Source organism: Rattus norvegicus, chromosome 3, assembly GCF_021556685.1.
Source record: "Rattus norvegicus strain SHRSP/BbbUtx chromosome 3, alternate assembly SHRSP_T2T, whole genome shotgun sequence".
NCBI classification, from domain to species: domain Eukaryota; kingdom Metazoa; phylum Chordata; class Mammalia; order Rodentia; family Muridae; genus Rattus; species Rattus norvegicus.
In genome coordinates, this window is record NC_141536.1 from 26,871,679 (window position 1) to 26,879,885 (window position 8,207).

Here is an 8,207-nt window from a genome sequence, read left to right on the forward strand (position 1 = left end):
ACTTTCAACTAAGCATGATATTGGAAGCAACTAAAGTAATATAAAAAGACTAAATAGGTAAGGATGATTTTAAAGTTAAAATTTTCAAATGACTGAACATTAAGCTCTGACATTGATTAAATTATTAAAGCAAGTCTTTATCCAGAATATATTTGCTGTTTGTTTCTAATTTTGGCAAATAGGTTTAAATAAGTAGAATCGAAATGAAGAAAGGAAGAAAGGGAGGAAGAAGGAAGGAAAGAAGGAAGGAAAGTGCGGGAAACTTAGCTTATATTAGACATTGAGGAGCCAAACACTATAGAAAAATGACCAGAGATTAAAAAACAGAAATGTGATTCTATTCTAGATGACACAACATTTCAGTTGAGAGCATTCATAGCTAATTAGCACCTCTCATCTTTGTTCATAAAGAGTGGTGCTCGAGTGATATTCCTATTTGGGTTGAAGTTTGAGGGATAGTCGAGTAGTAAGTTGTTAGAAAAAATACTCAAAGATACATTCTCAACAATCGTGGAAAAACACCTGAAAAGTAAGCACTTAACTCAAAACTACCAGACTTCCCAGCAATCTGTGTGGACAGGTGTTTCTACTCAACAGCAGTTATGTGCCTAACCTGAATTTACTAACTATGCTCTCAGTGTACACTCAACATCCAGCTTCCCAAAGGAGGCTAAGGTTTATAAAAGCTCGCCTCAAAAGTGAGCACTTTTAGCAAGGCAGTAATTGTTTACTTGCAAACAAAGTGTCTCAGCTAAGAGAAGCCACTGCAATAAAGAAATTTGTTGAGTTTATCAACGAGCATGAACTGATGTAGGAATGTTGAAAAGCAGTTCAACTTTAAGCATTAACTGAATTTCCTTTAATTTATTTTATTTTTTTTTTTGGTTCTTTTTTTCGGAGCTGGGGACCGAACCCAGGGCCTTGCGCTTCCTAGGCAAGGGCTCTGCCACTGAGCTAAATCCCCAACCCCTAATTTATTTTTTTAATTCACATTACATCCTGATCACCTCTTCCCGCATTGTCCCTCCACTTCTCCTCAGAGGGATCCTTCCTTCAAAGGGAAGCCTCCCTTGGGAACCAACCCACCCTGTCCCAGCAGGACTAGGTACATTTTCTCTCACTCGGGACCAACCAGGCAGTCCAGTTAGGAGTAAAGGAATCCAATGGCAGGGAACAGAGACCCAGACAACCTCCACTCCACTTGACTCTATATGAAGACCAAGCTGCACAACTGCTACAAATGTATAGGAAGCCTAGGTCTAGCCCCTGTGTGCTCCCTGGTTGGTGGCCCATTCTCTGTGAGGCCCCATGGGCCTAGGTTTCAACTGAATTTCCTTAGTTTTAAGCTAACCATCTCATTGTAGAGTGAAGTATTTTGAGGAAAGTATTCAAAAACTAAATTGACTAGGAAGACAATTACATAAACAAAGGCAAGTGACGTTTGGTATTGTTAAAATGACACAGACATACAAGAGTACTTGAAGTTCTAAGGTAAACATCAGCCTTGATCAACAGGATGAGATACACTAAGTAATGTTTATAGTTGAATTAATTTCCAAGAAAAATTAATAATATTATTTTAAATATATAACTAATAATATATATGATATTATATACTATTGCTACATTATTTTACATGAAGTATATATAAATAACATGTTTATTATTTATATAATATATTATATATGGCTATGAATTTGAAATATAGCAAGGAATCTGGAGGGATAAAAGGTGAAAAAACTGTAATAGTATTATAATCTCATGAACTATAAAAAATGTATTTAAAACAAAATATGTAGAATAGACTGCTGACCCCATCGTAAACATGAAACAGAAAAAAGAAGAGACCATGAATCAAGTATAATTTTCAAAGTCCTGGCCCCATCACCCACCTCCTCTAGCTGGTCCTTACCTTTCAAAGCCCCTGCCTCATCATCTAGTAGCAGGAAATGAACAGCAATCATTAAGTACATTAGCCTGGGGGGATATTTTATTCTTAAACCATAACAGTACTTTCACAGTTAATTTCATTTGTATGTTTAAAAACAACCACATACTTGTGTCAGATCTTTTACATTGATCATTCAATCTGTCATCAATGCTCTCATATTGTTAACACTATGCTGGGACCAAAATTGATCATTGATCTGTCATGTCAAATTCACTCCTCACAATCACGGTTCTTGTGCAGACTGTACTCTTTTTACTAAGTAAGGCTCACAGTATATGACGTACAGGCATCATGGGTGAAATATGTACAACATTTCAAAGCTGAGAATTGTGTAAGTAGTTATTTTAAGTGCTCGAGCATAAACTCAGTGTAACTCTACCATTAAAACAATCCAGGACTTGGCAAATGTACACGATGACAAACATGTTTTTGCTCAGAATTGTCAAAGTGCTAAATATTGAATGAATCTTATCACCAATATTTGAAATAGTGCCTTGTGAGGAGGGACATTGAGTTTTTCTGTAATAGAAGCAGGGCCCAAGGGTGCTATATTTAAAACTACATCAGTATTTCTATTAAAATTCTAGCTTTTCGGGAGTTTATGCCAAATTCATAAATGTTTTATTTGATGGAAATGCTGAATTGAATGTCACTACGGAGATTGGTTTCCTCTCTTGTCATGTAAACACAACCTCCTTTCGTGTTTTCTTGTAGAATACCAACAGATCAGCAAAACAGAAATCTCAGCCTACAGTCTAGCTGCTCATTTATGCCAGCACCCTACCTGAGGGAGATGGTTGTGAGCTGAGTGCAGAGTCTGAGGATTGTGCCTTCCCATGGGAAGAGTTACCATAGGCTCATATGTTTGAAGATTTGTCTCCAGAGGGTGGAACTATTTGGGAAGGGTTAAGGAGTACAGCCTTGGGGCTGGGGATTTAGCTCAGTGGTAGAGCGCTTGCCTAGGAAGCGCAAGGCCCTGGGTTCGGTCCCCAGCTCCGAAAAAAAAGAACCAAAAAAAAAAAAAAAAAAAAAAGAAGTACAGCCTTGTTGCCTTTTGGGACAGGCGTGTCACTGGGGTTGGAGGTTGCAAAATTCATTAAAACTCATGTTATTCCTACCCCTCCCCCCACTCACATTTGTAGATCAAAATGTAAGCCCTTAGCTACTGCCTTAGCACGATTCCTGTCTTCCTGCTGCCATGCTCCCTTCCACGAGGGGTACAAACCCAAGCCTTCTGAAACTAAGAGGCACAAATAATTTTTTTCTATAAGTTGCCTTGATCATGGTGTCTCTTCATAGAAATAGAAACGTGACTAAGATATCTACTTTGTCCTTGAATCTAACTTTTTGGTAATGGTAAAGGACATTAAATCCAGAATGTTGTAGGTCATTCCACTAACATTTTATACTGAAGAGAGAATAAAATCCAAGTTTTTCCATATATATATATATATACATATATATATATATTCATTCCATTATCAGAATTCCATCTAGAATTTTTCTAAAATGAAAAATAATATGGAATAGCTAAGTTGAAAAATACTCAAATGCATCACAGAGTATGTTACAGAATGAATGTGTGTGTGTGTGTGTGTGTGTGTGTGTGTGTGTGTGTATAGCAGTTAAATCCTAAGTCAATGCCAGAATTATGAAGAAGTAGGTTCCAATGCCAGTGAGTGAAGGAACTTGCCAGCCAGAGGAAAAGGAAGCAGACTAAGAGCAAAAGCTTTCTTCATCCGTGTCTCTTACATAAGCTGCCAGCAAAATGTGGGGCCGAGATTTGAAATGGATCTTCCTACCTTAACAGATTCAGATTGGCAGTACATTGAGCTCCATAGAGACAGCGCCCAGGCAGGCGAGAGCCAAGGGAGCACTGAGCAACTCTGTGCCTCGCAGAGGAAAATCAACTAAACATGGGCAAAGGAACTGAGGCAAAATGTCCTCATATGCATTCTTTGTGCAAACCTGCCGGGAGGAGCACAAGAAGCACCTGGATGCTAATGTCAACTTTGCATTGTTCTCCAAGAAGTGCTCAGAGAGGTGAAGGACCATGTCTGCTAAAGAAAAGGAGAAATTTGAAGACATGGCAAATGCTGACAAGGCTCGTTGTGGAAAAGAAATGAAAACCTACATCCATCCCCAAAAAGGGGAGACCAAAAAAAGTTCAAGGACCCCAATGCCCCCAAGAGGCCTCCTTTGTCCTTCTTGTTCTGTGCTGAGTACCGCCCAAAAATCAAAGGTGAACATCCTGGCTTATCCTTTAGTGATGTTGCAAAGAAACTAGGAGAGATGTGGAACAACACTGCCATGGGTGACAAGCAGCCCTATGAAAAGAAGGCCGCCAAGCTGAAGGAGAAGTATGAGAAGGATATCGCTGCCTACAGAGCTAAAGGAAAACCTGATGCAGTGAAAATGGGGGTGGTCAAGGCTGAGAAGAGCAAGAAAAAGGAGGAGGAGGAAGATGATGAGGAGGATGAAGAGGACGAGGAAGAGGAAGAAGAGGAAGACGTAGATGAAGAGGATGATAATGATAAGTTGGTTCTAGTGCAGTTTTTTTTCTTGTCTATAAGGCATTTAACCCCGCCCCCACCCCATACAGAACTCACTCCTTATAAAGAAAAAAATTGAAGTGTAAGGCTGCGTGAGATTGGTTTTTAAACTGTACAGTGTCTTTTTTTGTAACACACACTACCAGATATGTCTTGAGATAGCCCTGTCCTGGTGGAATTTTCAATAGCCAATAACCTTACCTGGTACAGTCTGGGAGATGTAAATTGGCATGGAAATTAAAGCAGGTTCTTATTGGTACACAGCACAAATTAGTTGTATATGGAGACAATGGTTTATTTTTCTTCTTTTGGTTTTATTGTGGAATTCTTTTTCATCTGCAGTTGTCTCTGATGCAGCTTCCATGAAGGTAATTGTGCTGTTAACTGAATACCACTCTGTAATTGCAAAAAGAAAGAATGCAGCTGGTTTGTTGACATTCTGAATGCTTTTAAGGAAATACAGTTTTTTTTAATTAAAAAAATAAGATTCAGATTAAAGGTTGTTCTTCCCAGTTCAAATAGTTTAGTTAAGAAAAATCTCACCTGGGTGTGCCCAGTTGCTTGTGTTTTAGTTTATTCCAAATGCAGTCAAAGTTAACAACCAAGAATGGCCGTCGCACTGAGGGCTATACTGCATTATGGAAAATGTATTATTAAGTTGTGTGCAAGAGAATTTTCTGACATTAAACACCAAAGTTCTTCAGTTTAAGCAAGAAATTAATCCCCTCTGAAATTTCTCTTACTCAGTCTGCTGACATGCAAAGTGTGACAGTTGGTGAGCTCTCATGCATATGATGATTGATCGTTTGAGTATAGTTTGTTTTGCTCTTTGTGTTTGCTATGATGGCTCCGAGATAAGTTTGTTCTGTGGCTCTTTACCAGTGCTTGAAATCTACAAGTCCTGTATGTCGTATACAATATTTTACTAACCCCAAAGGAATATGGCTTATTCTAGCAGTCTCACAGGGTAGGTCATAAAACAAGTTATTTAGCTGTTTCTCATAATCTCATTTATTTAAATCACAGATCAAATTAATTCAAGTAACCGTCAGGGCAGCAGGAACTGTTTCTTCATCTCTACAATTTTCCTACTGTTGTCTGCATCCCTTAGTCTCCTGTACAGCAACAACCATCCATTCCTCAAAAATAAAGGAGACACTAAGACTGTGTGGATCATGTGGCTGTTTAGACTTTGTTTGGTTCAGGGTGGAAGCCAAGAAAACTCACTCCCAAGACAGAAGCTTATAATATAAGCTTTATTTTCTGTGCAAGCACAGAGGCAGCCTGATTAGGATACGAATCAAGTCTTGGAAGAAAGATTGCACATTTTTTTAGGATGGGAACAAAAAGTAAGGAGGAGCAGGGTGGGCTGTTGCATTTACCAAACATGTTTTGACACTGGGGGTGAGCAAAGAAGTTAACATTGGTGACTGTGCCTTATCCTGGTCTCTTGGTTTCAGGGTCCTTGAGTCAGCTTTTGTAGCCAGGTCTCCACCTGGACTCTTACCTGGAATTTAGAATGATAAGGGATCAAAGGAGTAGGCAAGCTGCCCACAGTCAATTAAGTCAAGACAGGCAACACATTTATGACTTGTGTGCCTTAGTTTAGGTAACAAGGTGACAGCAACTTCCTTCTTTATATCCTTTACTGCTTAAGATGCAAACATGAAATGTCTGAAGGAGCAGGATAGGAGCCAAGTTGCAGGACTTAGGAATGTGATTCAGTTTGTCTGCAAGGTAGAACTTTTCCTGAGATGGCTGGACCCAAGAAACTGTCTTCTAATAACTTGAACTTAAACTCTTTGCTTTACTTTGATGTCAATATATTATGTCTTTGGTGTTTCCTTCAATGGCTGCTAGACTGAGTTTGTATCTCTTGCTCATCCCTATCTTCATATCTGTGTCTATATCTGTCTATCTATCTACATCTATATACCTAATTAGATTTCATACTGTTGCAGTAAATACGTAATCTCAAATTCAACCCCGCCTTTGATCATTCAGTTCCTAGCTAAAAGACACAAAAGTTTTATATTTATAATAATTCTTTAAAACACTAGATCTGGTCAGATATCTAACCTACACTACTATGTGTACTTCCTTGCCAATAACTTTGAGGTATGAATTGCCATGTTCTGTCCAGGCTACCCTTATTCTGACTAGCCAGCCCTCATGGCCAGTTTTCACAATCCCTTATCCCAAGGTATATTTTGCTCTCTTCACCTTCTCTCTCTTTCCTCTCCTTGTCTTACCTCCAACCCCAAGCAAGGGAACTGAAACCCTGCCTGCCTCTCTTCTACCCAACTAGAGGTTGTAGATATCTTTATTCAACTAATAATTTTAAGTTAAGGAGTAAGGTTACATAGTATCTCTTGGAGTACATGAGGATTTCCTTGTCCTTGGGGGCAACCAGACCTTGGAGGCCAATATTTAACATTACAATATGTAGTCACAGACCAAACGTCAACATCATATACCACTGGCTCTTCCCAGATACATCCTGGGTCTCCCGCCCACTGGACAACCTGCCAAGGTTCATATGCATAAAAAAGGTGACTCCTTCGCCAAAGAATCCAGCATCTGTCAGTTCAGCTATGCCTATGAGTTTGTGAGTCTCTCCATGCTACATGCTTTAACATTCACTGGGTCGATAAGTTGTAGGCCTGGAGCTTGTGTTCATAGCTGCTGTGATTTCATGACTGCAGAGGTCCTGACATGTCCAAAAGACATTTTGTCATCTGGTCATCCTTGTTCTTTGACTCAACCTTTGTCTTTTTTCCAAGATGTTCCTTGTGTGGGCCAGGGTGGGATACAGATGTCTCATTTGCTGTTGAGGAGTCCTCAGACACTTGTTCTCTACACTTTAACCCATCGTGAATTTCTTCATGAAATGCGGTCTACTGTACAAAGGAACTTCTCCACTGAGTTCTGAAAGTCACATTATTCTCTCTCTCTCTCTCTCTCTCTCTCTCTCTCTGTGTGTGTGTGTGTGTGTGTGTGTGTGTGTGTGTGTGTGTGTGTGTGTGTGTGTGATTAAACAAGAAATCAAAAAATGAGAGAGGAATACTATTTAGTTTCTTTCTCTTGTGGTTTGACAGTAAAAGAAAATTGCTGAAGATGTGGAGAAAGTATATGCTTCCGTACTTCCACCGCCCGACAGAGGACTAACTTTCCAGCGTTAGTCCTGCCCTGGTCATACACTGTTTATTGACTCAAACATGAAATTCATGAGAGGTTGCAAAATAACTGCATCATAAGCACATTGACCATGATTCATGGACTACCTTTGATCTTTTTGGGTCAGATCTTTTTTTTTCCTGTTTCTTCTCTAGAGAACACCATTCTTTTTCTGTTTATGTCCCATGCCTTGCCAACACTTGCTGAAACAATTTTCCATGTTACATTTCTGCAGTTGATCTCTGCCCTCGCTGAACCTGCTTACAAAGTCGTCATGTAGGAAAAAGCCTTCAAAAACTACCAAGAACAGGTAAATAGCACTCTTAAGCTGAATCCACCTCCAGCTATGCTTTAATATACAGAATGACATATGAGGGAACTTACTTTGGGTTCATCAATAACCTTGGCAGCTAGCTTGCTTTTTTTATTCTTACTTGAAGTAAAATATCACTCAACCAAAACCAGGAACTCAACCTTTATACAGTGTCTTCTCCTTTGTCCTATAAATGTTCAAGACAGTGAAGGAA

General features: G+C 39.3%; 1 pseudogene; it reads left to right on the forward strand.

The window, feature by feature from the left end:
* The first annotated feature begins 3,890 nt into the window (after positions 1-3,890).
* LOC147995446 (high mobility group protein B1 pseudogene) lies at positions 3,891-7,960 on the forward strand (annotated as a pseudogene).
* Positions 7,961-8,207: the final 247 nt, after the last annotated feature.